The sequence below is a fragment of the Microtus pennsylvanicus genome, chromosome 8, assembly GCF_037038515.1.
Source record: "Microtus pennsylvanicus isolate mMicPen1 chromosome 8, mMicPen1.hap1, whole genome shotgun sequence".
Classification (NCBI taxonomy): domain Eukaryota; kingdom Metazoa; phylum Chordata; class Mammalia; order Rodentia; family Cricetidae; genus Microtus; species Microtus pennsylvanicus.
Genome location: NC_134586.1, coordinates 78,051,179 through 78,068,074, shown reverse-complemented (window position 1 = coordinate 78,068,074; position 16,896 = coordinate 78,051,179). Strand labels below are relative to the sequence as shown.

At 45.8% G+C, this 16,896-nt stretch overlaps 1 protein-coding gene across 1 annotated transcript in view; it reads left to right on the top strand.

The window, feature by feature from the left end:
* Positions 1-528: 528 nt before the first annotated feature.
* Gng12 (G protein subunit gamma 12) overlaps positions 529-16,896 on the top strand; it is a 107,771-nt gene continuing 91,403 nt past the window's right edge. Inside the window, exon 1 of the mRNA XM_075983926.1 lies at positions 529-624. The gene's annotated coding sequence lies outside the window, so the exon portion shown is untranslated. The remainder of the gene's footprint in view (positions 625-16,896) is intronic.

Sequence of the window (16,896 nt, the reverse complement as noted above, 5' to 3'; positions counted from 1 at the left end):
ACCAAACTAAATCCATATAAAACGGCGGGGGGGGGGGGGGGGGGCTAGCCTGATTCAATTACTTTATTACGCTCATTTCTGTCAAGTTTGGGGGATTCGGAAGCACAAATTTCACGGAGATCAAGGGGCAAGGCATGGAAGGTGATGTACTTTAACATTTAGCAATCTGGTTTTACCTTCATTTCTGAGAAACAACATCCCCGTGGCTCCAGAGCCCTTTAAATATGATGGTGGCCATTTCCTCAGACTTTTCTGGATCAGAGCCTCACTTTTAGGGGTTTGGCAGAGCTAATCTTCGCAGCCCGGGGACTGCGGAGAACTTGGGTGGCGTGTGGCGGTGGCCGCGCGTGGTTGCCCGCTCGCCGCACCGCAGCAAGCTGCACCGACCATGCCACGGGCACGGGAGTCCACACACCCGACGGCCCCAGCGGAGCGGGGCGAGGGCGTCCCGGGCGGGTGAGCCGGAGCAGAGCGGGTGGCGGCAGCTGCCCCGCCCATCGGGCCGTGCGCCCCGCCCACGCGTGCGGGGAGGAGCCGGAGCGGAGTGGGGAGGAGAGGTCGGGCGGTCCCGGAGCGCAGAGACCGGCTCCTGGGCTGCGGCGGAGGCGGCAGTGGCAGCGGCTGGTGAGTGAGTGCCAAGCGATCGCCGGGAACCGGGCCGTGGGGACCCAAACAGGACGGGGCGGGGCGCCGCCACTTCGGGGCCACGAGCGGGTCCCGAGAGTCGATTGCGGGCTGGAGCGAGGGAGCGAAGGAAGGAAGCGCGGGCTGCGGGCACCCTGGGCCGCGGGAGGGGAGTGGGAGCGAGGCCCGCCGCGGCCCACAGACGCGAGAGCCCGGGACACGAGCGACCCCCGAGGCTGTGTCTCTGCTGCCACCCAGCCCGACTTCGACCCGCCGGCGGGAGGTCACCGGGAGTCACTGCCCAGCTCGCGGCTGTGCGGGAGGAGCGGCTCGGGGCGGCCACGCACGCCCCTCCTCTCCCCGCGCGGGTCTCCGGACGCGCGTGGGCTGGCAGCCTCGGTGCTCAATCCGCACAGAAGGGTGGCGGCGGGGAAGGAGAGGATCGTGGAGAGACCTCGGGTGACACTCCACGAGGGACCCTGCGAGGGTGACTCAAACAGGAAGGTCGGAGTTCATACTTGAGCCCTGCGTGATTTATTTCTTTTTTAAATGTAGCGCCGTACGCTTAGCCTGTGGGTTAGAGAAACTCGTTTTTATTTTAGTAAGGGCCTGCCAATTAAACCTCCTTTTAAGACGCCATTGCTATTGTCTGCTGACACTCATTTATCCTGGCTGTGGATATCTTGTAAACTTGACTTAAATCATTCATAACTTTCTCAAATGGAGCCGTGATTCTTGTTAAACTTTGAGCGACTGGAAATCAGCTGGAAGGATCTGCCGAGGCCTGTGGTCTCGTGGTCTTGTGCGGGCGTGGCTGTGCACAAACAAGTGGGTAGGAAAGGAAGCAGCCCCATGCCTGTGCTGGAGGGGAGGTCTATGCCCATGTGCCAGGGCACGTTTAACCGCGGCTCCCAGTGGAAACACTGGGGATGTCTTAGGCCTTGTTGGACAGACTTCACATGATTCGCCTCATTCCGGTCAGTTATTTCCTCTCCCCCTCGGCTGTCTTTGGACACTGTTTATATTTCCTGGGGCGGTCGTAGCGTCTCCTGAATAGATTGTCTATAATGAATCTTTCGGATGTTGTCAGAGCCAGGCTCTGTGTCTGTGCGTTCTCAATTTTTAAAGCAATAGCTTGGGTTTGTTTTTAGAATGCTGGTCACCCTGCTGCACCAGTGCTTGGCACTTCAGACCATGGATGTAAATTACCACTGGATACAAGCCCTTTCCCAGGGAACGGGGAAAACAGGCCCCTCTAGAATGGTGGAGTTAAATCTACTGTTGTCAAGCAGTCACTTTCAAGTAAGGAGGTTCCCTGTGTTTTAGAACAAAAATGTATATGTCAGAAGACCATTTTTCCAGTAAATAAATTCATGGTTCTCACATATTTTAAATTTCTCTTTATTTTTGTGTGTTTCATACATGTGTACCCCCTTACTCTCTTTCAACCTCCTCCCACTGACCACCCCTTCCTCCCAACCACATTTTAAAAAGCGATCAATTGCTGATTGCTAAGTGGAGTTTTAGATAAAATGTTCCTTAGCAGTCAACTAAACACCAGAAAGCTGTGGGTCAAGGCCAGTGAATGCTGAACATAGCTAAGGCTACGCGTTTGTATTCAACACAAGCGTTTGTATTCTATTCTGCTAGGTGTAGAACCTCAGGACGGTGCACAGCACTTAGATTTGTATAGAACTGTGTGAAAATGAGGATTTGTGCCTCACAAGAGGCGGCAAGTGTGGTATGGAAAGGCAGTGTACTCACCTGTGCAGAAAGTTCTGAGCTTATTTGAAAGGCAAATTCTCGTGACGGTTGGGTTGCTGTTGTCACTTGTCAAGAGCCTGGTGATGTGGTTGTGAGAGTGAAGGGCTTCAGAATAAAAGAGAACTCCAGAAAAGTTAGCTAGACATCTCTTACCATGCTGGGTTTTCATCAGGTGCCTTTTTTGGTTATTGTTGTGTGTTTGTTTGTTCCATTTTAGTATAAGCCTTACCTAGGAAGGTCAATTCTAGAAGCAATTTTTCTGAGCCCTGACTGGAAAGAGAAGCGGTTTCACAGAGGCTTACTGTGTAGGATTTCTTGTTAGGCCAGCATGAGAATAGTATTTAGCCCTTTTCAGTCTGGCTTATAAAATAGGAGTAATAGTGGTCTCAATTTCTAGAGTGTTGATGAAAAGTGTTGCAGCTAGTCTTTGGAAAACACAGTCTGAAACTAACCTATGGTAAGTGCTTAGAATGGCCACTTTTTCTTTTTTTTTTTTTTTAAAGATTTATTTATTCATTATATACAACATTCTGCCTCCGTGTATGCCCACACGCCGGAAGAGGGCGCCAGATCTCATTACAGATGGTTGTGAGCCACCATATGGTTGCTGGGAATTGAACTCAGGACCTCTGGAAGAGCAGCTGGTGCTCTTAACCACTGAGCCATCTCTCCAGCCCCCCACTTTTTCTTTTTTAACCTAATTTACTCAGCAGGATACTGGGTAAATCATGATAACTAGAATCTTCTGGAAATGCCAGGTATCACAGTTTTAAGTTCCAAAGAATGATGAATGTTGGCATGGTAACTCAGGAGCATCTGTAATCTTATTGGCAAAAAGGAGGCAGGAGAATTGCTGTGAGTTCACACCCAGTCTAGACAACATAGTAAGTTACAGGCTATCCTAGACTAGAGCAAGATCTTGCTCAAATAATTAGAAAGTTGACCAGATAACTGTGTGTGTGTGTGCATATGCGTGTAAATATGTTTTAAGCTTGTCCTGTTTCTGCCATAGTAGTACAAATAATAATGATTGATGGATCAATAATTTTCATATGCTTTTGGTGTTGTTAAATGCATACTATTTTAGGGCTAGACAATTAGAAACATAAGTTAATTTTTAAATTTAAAAAGTTTTTATTTCAAATAGTTATATTTATTAACCTTGGATAGGAAATTAAGTCAAAAACAGAAGCGGCATTTGTCTTTAACTAAGTATGACTTTTAAAGTCTGAAGAGATGTGATCCAAGAGTATGTTGATGTTTGCTCTTGTGTGCATGACTGTCCAAGGCCAGCAGATAAACCATGAAGAAGTGGGGACTAATTGTGTTTATTTTTGTCACAGTGCTTGGTTAGTTACTTCAGGGAATGAACTCATCAAGTCACTAAATCAGTTGCTAAAATTTGCAAAATTAAAAAACGTTTTTACTTTAAAAACAACCCCCCCCCAAGCACCTGCTTTTTCTTTAATACTTATCAGATACATAGTGTCAGATTAGTCCAGGTTGTAGCTCATGTCAGTGGTAGTGACACGGAGATACTAGTTTATAATGATTTCAGTATAAAGGGTACAGTGTTCATTATGAATTGTTTGGGGCCCTTGACACTGTGCCCTGTTGTAGTGAAAGACTTGATTGAATAAATTATTGCTTGCTTTTATTCCTAGAACATTACAACATAATGATGGGTTGTTGATCATGTTTTATTCCTAGGTGTGTAGACCAGATGAGTTGGTCAACTTCTCTGTGCTTTTATTATGGTTGTGAGGAAAAAATAAATTAGTCTACATAGACCTTGTGGAACATTGCCTGACATATAGACTATATTCAGTAAGTGTTAATATTAATACGTTTTTGTACAGATAATGAACTTTTAAAACAGGAAAATGACCTTACAAAATTTTCATATTTCTCTCAAATCTAAAAAGGCTATTATTATTCAAAACATCCTGCCAAGTTGTACTTACAAAATAAGAGACTATGCAGTGATTAGGCAATAGTGTTAGGTCTCTTAAATATGAAATTGGTTGTGTTATCAACCTATTCAGCAAATGGATTTTAGATCTTAATTTCATTTTCCTTTCTAATTGGTAATTCATGCGTGAAGTCTTTTAGGTTGCACAGTTGGAAGACAGGTACAAATATAGCACATTACTGACAATGGCAGCTCGATGTATATTTTTGTAAAGGCTTGAAGGAAATCCAGAAAATGATGCCTCCGTTTTCTCCCAGTAAGCATGCACATATAACAAATCATCTGTGATAGTTGCTCAAAATAAATTCTGCTCTATAACCACATTTAGCAGAATGTTGTTGCCCCGGGAAAAAAAAAACCCAACTTTTGTGACATATGAATGCCATCAAATTAAGTGTCCAAGTCTTTGTAGTAAATGGGAAGCCCTTCAAAAGATTTTAGGTTTATCTTCATAAGAGATACTCTGTGTGTGTGTGTGTGTGTGTGTGTGTGTGTGTGTGTGTGTGTATACACGCGTGTGCGTGTTACTGGTGATTGAATCAAGGCCTTATATATGCTAGATGGTTCTGTATACTACTACCCAGTCATGGGCCTTGTACTGCTACCCCCCAAGTACTGGGGTGATGGATCTCTGCTGCCCTAAGAGAGATAAGAAAGAGCTGCATATACACCAAGTCTGAATTCACAGAAGTTGGTACCTTCTACATCCAGGTCTTCTGCCTTGACAAGCTGCATCTATAGAGCACCTCCAGTCTGTCCTGAGTGACAGGAATGAGGAAGGAAACAGGAACACTGGATAAACAAAATATAGTTGCAGCACAGCTGAGTGTTTCTTGCCGTTAAGCAGCTATACACCCTGGGCCCTTTCTAGATCTTTTCTGAGTCCAGAGCTTGCTCAGTTCTCACCAGGGTCCACACGAATCTAGTGTTCCTTAAGTGTCCAAACCTCCTGTGGTAGAGCAATTTTCCCCAGAGTTGCCGTAATCCCATATCTGATTCAGCACTTTGCCAAGAGTCGTAGGAGAGACCCATACAGGCGAAGGATAGAGCAGAGGACTTAATGGCGCGCGCGCGCGGGCGTGTGTGTGTGTGTGTGTGTGTGTGTGTGTGTGTGTGTGTGTGTGTGTGTGTTTACATTGATAAGATGTAAATCAAGTCAAGATGGGGGTCATCTTACACGAGAGAGACTAGCAACCAGAAAAGAATTATGGGTGCCTCACCAGTGGGGCTCGCTGCCTCTTCAGCGGTTGCAGTTAGTGCCCCATATAACATCTGAGACTCAGCACGCCCGAGGTACAATCACAAGCTAGTCTTTCTGAGGCCTGTGAAGCTGTCTTCCCACAATTCCCAGCGGAAGTTTTGGCTGGGCAGGAAAGAAAATTGGCCAGCAAAGTCCCGGTGCAGAGCAGCTCCTGCCAGCAGGTGCATGGCACCCTACATTTTCTCCCAGGGGCAGGGGAGCAGTAGGCCAGCATCTTGGAGCTGGGCAGAGGGTGGAGGTGATTGAGTTCAAGATGACTTCCAGCTGGATTCTTTCATGTGTGCCAAATCTCTCCTGAAAATCATTTCTAGTGTCACTTAAATGTTTGGTTTGTCGTGGCAGGTTTTATTGGGGGTCATAAAAATGCTTAGCTCCAGTGTCTGGTTGCTGTCCTAGCGCAAGGAGGGATTTTTTTTTTGTCTTTTTTTAATAGGTCTGTATTTCCGAAGGTTACTGAACAATGAGAGAGTGTTGCAGGCCTTTCAGACTTGATACTTTGAGCTGCTCCCGAAGGTTGTAGCTAAAAGAATTCCATTTCTGGGTCTGTCTGAATGAGTCAGTTGTTAAGAACTTCTGCCTTTCACATTTGTTGATTTTAAGTTTGTGACTTTGGGGCCAGGGATTCAGAAATTCGTATATTCTGTATCCTTTCTTGCAGAATAGTCTGTTGTCTGGCATTCCTCTTGCAGGCAAGGTCATTTGGCTGAGAAGTGTGAGCCCAGGATGGATTTGAGTGGCTATGGTCACCAGTGTTCACTGAAGCGTGGGCTTCATTGCTGTCATCTCACGGGAGTTTTCTCTGGAGAGCTTTCATTCAGCACGGTTGTGTGCAAGCCCCCTTGGGACAGTCACGGGGACACTTCACTGACTGAGATCTGTGGATTTCCATTGAGCTATCGATGCTGCTGGCCAAGATATCCCTGAGCACCGGACACTAAGCCCTTAGTTCCCACTGGAGTACACTGTCTCAGGTCTCAAATTCATGGTAACCTCAGATTTCGTTCCCAGAATCTCTAGCAAATTAGGAAAAAAAAAAAAGACCAAACTGGGCATGACGGTATAATACCCACATTCCAGCACTTAAGGGGCAGAGGCAAAAGGATGGCTAGAAAATTGAAACCAGCCCTGTCTCCATAGTGATTTCCAGGCTTGGCAGGGCTGCACCATGAGACCCTGAATCCAAAACAAACCTCCACACACCATTAAAGCAAAAGAAAGCAGAAACGGCAACAGCACAAAGCCATGTCCTGGCGCAGGGCTGCTCTTCTAGGATGGAGAGGTACCACTTTCCAGTCCACTTGGGGGTTTTGGCTAGTGGTGATGGGCTTTGTTCTCCTAAGTGGATAAGTGCAGTGCCTGGCAAGAGCTCTGCCTCTCAGAGCCTGTTTAGTTACAACAACCTTCTAAGTGCTCTGAGCTGTAGAGTGTGGCACATAGTAGGAGCTTAACAGATGCCGGAGGAATGAAGAAATAAGGCTATGGTCCCTGAATGTGTACCAGCAAGGTACGAGAGCCACTGTCTTTTTTTTTTTTTCCCAAACCATTTATTTGCTGGGAAGACGCCGTCAGTGGTACACAGATCCTCTAATGACTCTCGGTCTTGGATTCATCATGCTAAAGGCTTGGGTGTCCTTGACATTGTCTAGCGTTTATGGCACAGTAGCATTCCAGGGATCACCTAACACTTTCTGAACTGGGGACAGCTCATACGTTCCTCTGCAATAATTCCTGCCCCTAAAGCACCCCAGTGTATGTCTGACACAGGGAATGGAGTCCTGTGAACTGCTGGGGATGTGGAGAGGGAGGGATTCCTCTAAGGTGTTACAGATTTGGGCCTCCTCTTCGGGATAAGAGGGGGACTAGGGGAGCCTTTGGGACTGCGTCTTTCAGGAAAAGCCTCTTAATTTGGGAAAAAAGTGGGGAATGCTGGTGCCAGAGCCTCCAGAAGCTAGAAAGAATTTATCTGAGTTTCCCTTAGTGCCCACTGGCTCTTAACAGTTTCTCATTGAAGCAGCTTCTTCAGGTTTTGTGTCAGAGTTAGCTTCCTCTTTCTGCTTGTTTCGGGAGGCATCTGAATAGCAGCTGGGGGCAGAGCCCTAACTGATGGGTCTAGCTGTCAGGCCTTGGTGTGTGAAGGAGAAGGGGCTGGTCAGTACTCTGCCCTTCATCTCTCTTGGTTTACAGACTGACCACCTTTTGAAAAGATGCCAGCACGTTCACATGTCTAAAGTACTGAATACCTTCCACTTTTAGTTTGGCTAAACGGAGTGAGTCGTCTTCCCTCGAACTTGGATTCCCAAAGCGGACATAGCTGATGACAATTCCTCATAAAAATTTCCTATGGACTTCCTTAGAGAGCAGACTCATCGGTTGCATCTCAATGTGATCTCAGTTTTTAAAATCCTGGGGAACTCCTGTGCTACGCATCTGCTTGTGTTTTGCTTCTTGTTTAGCCTACTTACTCTCTGAGCAGAATGCCTCAGCTACCACTTAATCCAGATGGCAAGCAAACACTCCTGGCACGCTCCCTGGGCAGCAGGGCTAGCTAGCTTTCTGCTTTGCCTCCCATTTCCCTATGACTTCCTTCAGGCTATAATACATTAACAGAGACTCCAGGCCACCCACACCCAGAAGGACAGAAGTCACCCTGTCCATACTCACTGTGCTCACCAGCTGAACCCTGGACTGAGTTTCTTTGATTTAAGAGAGTTTGGCCTGTGAATTTATTGCCTACACGCAGGTCCCCTAGTCCCCTTCTCAGCTGAACTGCTTGAATTGATTTTTTGTTTTGTTTTTCTAAGCTGATCATACCCCAGTTTTTATACCTTAGGTTGTCCTCCTAAGGACAACCTCTTCATTAATATTAACAATAATAATTTATTTGTATTCCCCAAGTTTAATATTCGTATTAGAAAGAAAAAATATTGAAACTTGCTTCCATCCTGTTCTAATACAGGCCTTTCCCATACCATCCACAGGTATTAGCTTGTAAATATAAGCTATTATGAACGTATATATTGTGTTTTTCCCATTCTTTCATACAGGCGTTTTCTATACTGTTTTAAATTAGCAGTATATAAACTGCCGTGGTGCATCAGTAAGTGCCTAGAAATGGCTTCTCTTTCAGTAGCCCCAGTTTGCCATTGTGGGGATTTATCTCAGACCATTGTCTGCCCCCAGAGCTGTGGGTTGTATCTAATCCGTTGATCAGACAGTGCTTTGAAGATCACTTGTTTGTCATTCTGCTTACTAAGGACAGATTCTCAGAATCTGTGGTCTGCTGAACCGCGGGGCTCAGGGACCACCTTGGGTAAGTATGGAATCAAATGCTCCACATAGCCCACCAGTAAGGGGAGTGACAGCTCTTCTCTAGTCTGCTAATCTGGGTGGTGAAAAATGACAACTTAAGAATAGTGTTTTTTTTTTAATAAGTAGAAATGATGTGAAGTTTGAATTAACTGTGGGTCTTTTGGACATTGTGTAGGCTGGTAGATTCTCCTGTGGGCCTTTCTTTGTAATCTTTCTTCCTGTGTATAGTCTGTCAGAATTTCTTAAATAGAGACTTAAGAATGAGGGTCTGGGTGGAGTGGGCTGCCAAATCATTAGTACAGAATCAAGGCAAGTACAAAGTAGGGTTTTGCTGCATTTGTTAATGTCTGAGTTACAGTCTTCAGCTAATGGTGTTATTAACTTGTGGTTTCTTCAAAGCCGTGAGAAAACTATCTTCTAGCTTAGAATTTTTCCTCCTTCTACTACTACTACTATTACTACACACACACACAAAACATATACATGTACACACATAGCTGTGTGTGTGTAGGAAGATTGGAAAAGAGGTTTAAACATGTAGATTCCAATGATTTCCTGCAAAATCTTTTCAGAGGTCTAGAATTCTCCACATATTTGTGTCTCTGGAAAGGTTATACAGGTCAAATTTATTTGTTTCTTTGCTCTGTGTATCGGGCTGTTCTGTTTGATTTTTGCAACCAACGAGTTATTCAGTCCTTCCTAGGAAAAGGAGAGGGAAGTAAAAATGGGTTAAGTCTAGCAGTCTAGAAAGATGAGAGACCGGAGCTGAGTTCTGCTTTAGAGCTGCCCTTTAAAAAAAATGGTTCTTATCTGTTTGTCTTTCCATCCATCCATCTGCCTGTCTATTTGTGTGATAGTGTCTGTGTGAGTGTATGTCATGTGTGCACCTTGAACCTTCTGGAACTGGAATTACAAGTGATGGTGGACCCTCTGGTGTGGGAGCTGGGAACTGAACTCCCATCATCTGAAGATTCATCTTAACCCCTGAACCATCTCTCTAGTCTTGTGAGATCTTCTCTTTAGTCACAGTAACCTTTTTTGGGTGTTGTTAATATGAAATTAAATTTCATTTTTTAAAAAGATGAAACTCTTTTGAAAGAACGGGAATCTGATTTGGTAAAGAGAAAGCATGGTCCCTTTTTTTTGTTTTAAAAATTCATAAAAGGCAGTCCTATATAAAGCTAGTTTACCACTACATAAAGGATAAGCCAGCCGGGCGTGGTGATACATGTCTGCAATCCTTCGGGAAGCTGAGGCAGGAGGATCGTAAGTTCTTGGTTATCCAGGACCACAAGAGAAATGGAAGCCACTGTGAGCTGTCAGCAAGACTGTTCTCAAAAACAAACAAGAAACCTCAGGCAATGCACTTCTTTCTCAGAGTCCCCACACTAGCAGTAGTGAGGAGTGGCCTGTGAAAAGATCTCTCTCTCTCTCCCTCTCCCTCTCTCTCTCTGTCTCTCTGTCTGTCTCTCTCTCTCTCTCTCTCTCTCTCTCTCTCTCTCTCTCTCTCTCTCTCTCTCACACACACACACACACACACACACACGTTATGTATTTAATATGTGCTCTAGATGTTTAGCTCTTCTTCTAATGCTTACTGCAATGTGACATTCTATCTCTGTGACACTGATGTGCTCTATGGTGTCCCCTCCATAAGGAAAAGGATGTGGCCTATTTATCATCCCAGTAGCTATAAGGATACTTGGCACCTTTGGGTGTCCAGTCCTTAGTAGATGAGTGTTTCTGAGGGTAAGTACCTGTGGGTGTTTGTGTTCAACTGTATCCAGGATCCCATGTTAGATGCTGGCCTGGGCAGCTGCACTGATCATCCTTTGGCCTTTATGGTGTATCCAACCCTTGGGAGCTTTGTGGAGAACTCAAGCCTGCAGTCGGAATTACCTGTTGGCTTAAACGACGGTCCGTTTACAAAGCAGTTGTGTTTCAGCTCCTCTAAGATGCTGTCAGTTGTGAAATACACCTCTGGACCACTAGGGAAAGAAAGGCTGTCAGTTAAACTGTATCAGACATCAGCATGAGACAGGTAGTCTCTGATGGCTGCTCTAACAGATTATCATAAACTGAGCTTCAGACAACCCAGATGCTTTCTCTCACAGTGTGACTAGTGTCTCGTTGTTGGCCAGCTTGGCTCTTATTGGAGGCTCTGGGAAGAATCCACCATAGGCCCTTTTGGGCTATTGGTAGACTTCAGTTCCTTGAAGTTGGTTTCTTGATGTCTCTCATTGGGGCCACCCTCATTTCTTAGAGACTTTTCTGGTACTTGCCATTGGACTTGACACCTCAGACCTTCCATTAAGAAACCCTTTTTTTACTGGGACTTTCCCTGCCCGCCCTCCTGTTCCCTTTTCTCTAACTAGGGAAAATTCTCCATTTCTAAGGGTTATTTGGTTATGTTGAGTAGATTTGGTTCACCTGTAGCATACTTTCTTTGCTTAAGGCCTGAGGCAAAGTCTCTTTTGCCCTGGAGCAACATTCACAGGTTCCAGGGATTAGGACTTGAACATCTGGGGAGGAATGCTCCCTGAAGAATCATCCTAGTATCAGAAGTGGCGGAGGACCGTCTCTGTGTCAGGCGTGCAGGAGTGACTGATCTGTCTAAGGGGCTGGGCATGTTAGAAAGCATGCAGAGTGTTAACTCTTTCCATACGTACGCTGTTACCACTGTGGTCCCACTGTGCCTTTCCCCTTTAATCTCAATGCCTTTGTCAAACCCTAGTTGAGAGCATATATTTTGCTGACAGTAAACTTGACAACTTGACAGTAACAAAGGTTACTCCTAAGTGCCAGTGGTAGGCCTGTGCCAGGGCTCTTTCTTACTCCTCGTAGGAACCTGAGGAAGGGTACACCAGCTCCATTTACAGCGGAGGAAGTAGGTTTGGATCAGTGATAGTGGCATTCCTGGTATGAATCCACATCTATAGGATTCTGAAGCTGGTATACTTTTTATGGGTCTGTTGCGTGGTTCACTGTCCCTGACAGTAGCATATGAATAGTGCCCCTGGAGAAGGTGCTCTGCCAGCTATGGAGGAAAGTAAAGGGAGGAGACATTTTCCTCTGATGTCTCCCTTGTTCCTCTACTATCAAGTGTCTATGACAAAGGCCCCAAGTTTTGATTCTGTGAAATACCCAAATGATCTTTCCAAGTCTGCAGAGCAGTTGCCTGTTCTGTAGGGATATGGTTTTAAACACGATATGAACAGTGCCTTAGTAAAACCACACTAACAGTACTGATTCAGGTCAAGATAAGTACTGTGAAGGCCGGAGACCTGGGAGTGAGGGGTAAAAGAATAGAAAGGCTGCCTGAGTGAGGAACCTCAGGGAAGACCTCTGTGCAAAGTGGTGCTTCTGCCAAGACCTGGGTGAGCAAAAGGCAGCCTGAGTAACAGTAAGCTGGGGGCAGCTGAGCACAAAAAGAAGCTCTCTCTCTTTCTCTTCCCCTCTCCTTCCCTCCCTCTCCCTCACTTCCTCCATCCTTCTCTCTCTCTCTCTCTCTCTCTCTCTCTCTCTCTCTCTCTCTCTCTCTCTACCTCTCTCTCCCTCCCTCCCTCCCTCCCTCCCTCCCTCCCTCCCTCCCTTTCTCCCTCCCTCCCTCTCTTTCTTTCCAGTGCAGGAGGAGAAGTCCAAAGAGCCTGGTGTCAAGATAGGGCTGAAGCTCATTGAGACTGCCTGCCTAGCATGCACAAGGCTCTGGGTGCAATTATACCACCCAAGTGATAGCTTGAATGAGAATGGCTCCTATAGACTCATATGTTTGAATTCTTTGACCCCAGTTAGTGGAACTGTTTGGGATGGATTAGGGGGTGTGGCCTGTTGGAGACAGTGTTTGGGGTGAGGGTTCTGCGGTTTCAGAAGCCTATGCCAGGCCCAGTGTCTTTCTCCCTGCCTGCTGCCTACGGGTCAGGACTAACCCTCCAGAACTGTAAATAAGCCCCCAATTCAGTGCTTTCTTTTGTAAGTTTCTTTGGTCATGAGGTCTCATCACAGCAAGAGAACAGTAACTAAGATACTGGGTTTAATGAAAATGCCAACAAGGCTTCAATAAAGAAATTGCTGTTCACTGATAAACTATAGTGATCAGGGAGCCTATTCGGGGGCGTGAGCTATGTGTTACCAAAAGGGAGAAGTTTTTGAACTATTTTACTCTTGCCTTTAAAACTATTTTAAATGTACCAAAAGAGAGCGTATGAGTAGAAGAGCAGTTTGTAGAGCCAGATAAGAAGAGGGGATACCTGAGCTCAAAAATCCTCAGGGATCCGGGCACAGATTTTGCCGAGAGAATTACTTTCAGGTAAACATTGTTGAAGCTGATCTCATTCTCCCGATTGAGCCTGCTTTTCTTTTTGCCTCTTTCTAGGTCATTTCAGGACCTTCCCCTCCCTGCAGGGTGTCAGGCTCTAACTTCCGGGAGTTATCTGCATCTCCTCTCTCCCTGCACCTCTTTCTGTCTCACACAACCCTGTCCGTGTAAAACAGAGGTGACCATCGCACCTACCGCACAGGTAGACTGTAGATTTGAGAGGAGGTAGTAGTGAGATTTAGCAGGGCCTGGTGTACAGACTCCCCGTGACCATTACCAGCAAGCTGCCCTCTGTGGGGCAGGCTCAGCTGGTCTAGCCTGCTGCTTTCATATCAGCCTCGCACAATCCTTCCAACAGGGAACAAGGTAAATACAGAAATTGAGAAGACACGATTAGTAACCTCTGTAGCAGATTCACCAGCAGTTTTCAGCTGTGAAATCCAGTTTTTTTAAGAACTGGATATGCATGTTGTCTAGCTTATAGGAATTAATTTTGATTGCATTTTACAAAAATATTCTTCCATAGTGAGTTGGAAATAATAAGCGGGTCTGTTCTGTGCCTTCTGGCTCGCTGGAGTTTATTCCACCTGCATTCTTAGCACCTATCACAAAGTTTGAGTACACGAGGATAGTGCATTGCTTTTGAGAAAGTTTTCCTTAAGTTAACCAAAGGGTTCCTGCCTCTTTGACCAGCCTAATTTCGTGGATTGTTGACCCATTAAAAAGATGCGTAAAAACACCTGTGTTTGTTTGATCTCCTCTGTCCTAAGTTAGGGGAGATGAGATCTAGAGTAAGGAGTGTAAGGACAGCACAGGGGAGACTGAGCCTGGCTGGGGAAGGGGTTGGAGGAGTCAGGAATGCTTTTCCAGGTGAGGCAGAGGCAGTGTGATGGAAGATGCACATGCATGTCTTAGCGCGAAGCCAGTGCAAAAGCGCTGGTGTAACACGCTAGCCACGTGTGGACCCAGTGACTTCCTTCCTCACCTTGAGACCTTTCATTTGTGCCCCGAGGCTAGCAGCATCTGCCCCTCTCTAGATTGTCCTGAGTCTGGAGGGGGGGGGGGCGTGCGTGAGCACCTGACATAGAATTTGTAAATTACTGAATGTGACTTTGGTCTGTTTTACATCTTCTCTGGTCATACTAATATTTTTTTCTAGTCTGTGTTTACTGTAGCAAGCTAGTCAACCAGTTTGCTAATGATTACCTTGGGCTAGGTAGTTTTGCCTATATTTCTGTCTTTCTTCTAGACTTCTTTTTATCTTGAATTCAGTGCATTTTTTCATTAATCTTTATTGCTAGTGACAAGCTGTATTTGTAGAATATAAGTCTATAGAATATAAAGATAAATTATAGTATCTAGAAGTCTCTGTCTAGAGAATTTGTATTAGATTAAAATTATAACATTATTTGATAAAAGTTTCAGGAAGAATTGGGTCAAAACATTAATTTCTACTTTACAGATAGAGAAATTGAGGCACTTCTAAATAACTAAAGTAATAAAACTAGCAAGTAAATGGCAGAGAGATTACAGCCCCGTTCCTCTTCTTTTCCTGGCTTTGTATTGTCTTTTCCATTCAACCCCCAGAACTAGGAGCTTTGCAGAAGCTGGTTGGGCTCTGTCCCTCTTTGTCACCTGGCTTCACCCTGCCTGGGATGGCTGAGTGGGCAAGAGCCTGGCCTGAGGGAGAGCCTTAGGAAACACTGTCTCCCCACCCAGCTCCCTGCCTGCTGCCCTGAAGGTATTTATGGGTGTGAAGGTCCACCTGGAAACCGAGGGAGAGGCTGGGAAGGGTGGCCAGCTGCAGCTGCCAGAGAGTGGAGGAAGGGAGCAGAGAGTGAGAGATTTGTGTCTAGGAGGAGCCAGGTGGAGCTCTGGGGATGGGAAAGCCATGTTAAGAAGTCCAAAGGGCAGTGGAGCCTGTCACAGCCGACTTGGTAGTACACAGCCTTTCTGACCCTTTCAAAGCAGTCCTTTTTACCTTCTGCTGGGAGGTGTGTTCCGTGCTTACTCACTCTGTGTTGTAATCGGCATTGTGTAGGCAGGCAGAGGGAAACTTGCACACAGGAAAGGCTGACCTTAACCCTCTTGTCTTGAACAAAGTTTAGCGGTTTTAGTCTGTGTTCTTTTGAAAGTATTGGTTGGTTAGAAAGAAAACAATGCTTGGAGGGACTGGGGTCTAACAGCTTTAAGGAAGCAGATGTTCCCAGGGTGTGAGACAGACACTTGTCTGGGTGGCAGGATCAGCTGGGAGGGGCTGAAAAGCCTAACACCCAGCCACACCCAGACCTGTGGAGTCAACCCTTCTGGTTGTGATCCAGAGGCAGTGCCCCTGGGGAAGCTCAAGCAAAGTACGGTGTGAGAACCGTGTAAAGTCATCATGTGTAGTCTGTGTATCGGGGATCATAGACAGTGGAGAATCAGTCTCCGGCTGCTCGGAGTTGCCAAATGCCATTTTGTTTTCCTCGTCTACATTTGAGGTCTAAGAGGAGCCTTTCAGCCCAGGTCCACAGTCCCTGCAAGCCCCTCCCTGAAACTTATGAGCATTGTACAATCCGACCTTTAAAAGGGGGTGGAGCCAAACCAGAAACGTCCACATTTAAATTGTTGCTGCATCCTGTTGTGTGGTAAACACAAAGCAGAGTGCCCTCAAGAGGAATCCCTCTGTTCCCTTTTCCACAGTCTGTCTGTCTCTCTCTGTCTCTGTCTCTGTCTCTGTCTCTCTCTCTCTCTCACACACACACACACACACACACACACACACACACACACACACGTCAGCATAAGTGAGGCTCATGGCTGCAGATGCTATTGGCTGAGGCCAGCCTGGGAGGTGCTTCTGCAGAGAAGTCAGGATCTTGGACTTCTGGGACATTGTTGCTCTTGACCACCTTGTTGTGACATGGAGCCTGGGAGCAAACTGTGCTATGAGGGCCACGTGGACCCTAGTTTTTAATAGAAATGCCTTTCTTGCTCAACATATATAATTCATCCGTGGCTGCGAGGAAGAGAGCTTGGAGCATTTGTGTTCACAGGAAATCCACAGTTTTAGGTTCAGGGCCAGGTAGGCTTATTTTGTTTTCCTTAGGTTTTGAAACAAAAGTTATGCCTGTCTTGAGTTTCTAATTCATATGTGTTTTTTCCTCTCTCTGGGGAGCAAGAAGTTTCCAGAAGAACCCGAAAGTGGGCATTCCTTGAGAAAATTTATGATCATAAACCTGTTAAAAATTAAAAATGAAATCTCAAGGATATAACTTGGTTTTGAAATTTTTTATGACAGGTGATTATGAAAAGGTGTGTCATTTATTTTATCCCTCCTTCCCTTTCTCCTGCTCACCCTTTCTCCCCTCCCCCCCTTCCTTTGTCTCTGTAGCCCAGGTTGGCCTGGAACTGACCTTGTAGTCCAGGCTGGTCTTAAACTCTTGATTATTTTTTTTTTTTTGCCTTGGCCTCTCTAATTCAAGGATTCCAGGAATGAGCTACCGTACCCATCCATGTGCCTACTCTTGACCAGCTATGTCAGTCTTCTGAAGAAAGTACAATAGATTTCACAAAAGAGAAAACCAAACCTAAGAAAGGGGCAGTGGCTTGCGCAGATAATGAAACATAGTTCATGAATAGCAGACCCCCTCAGACTTTTTGTGTTGATTT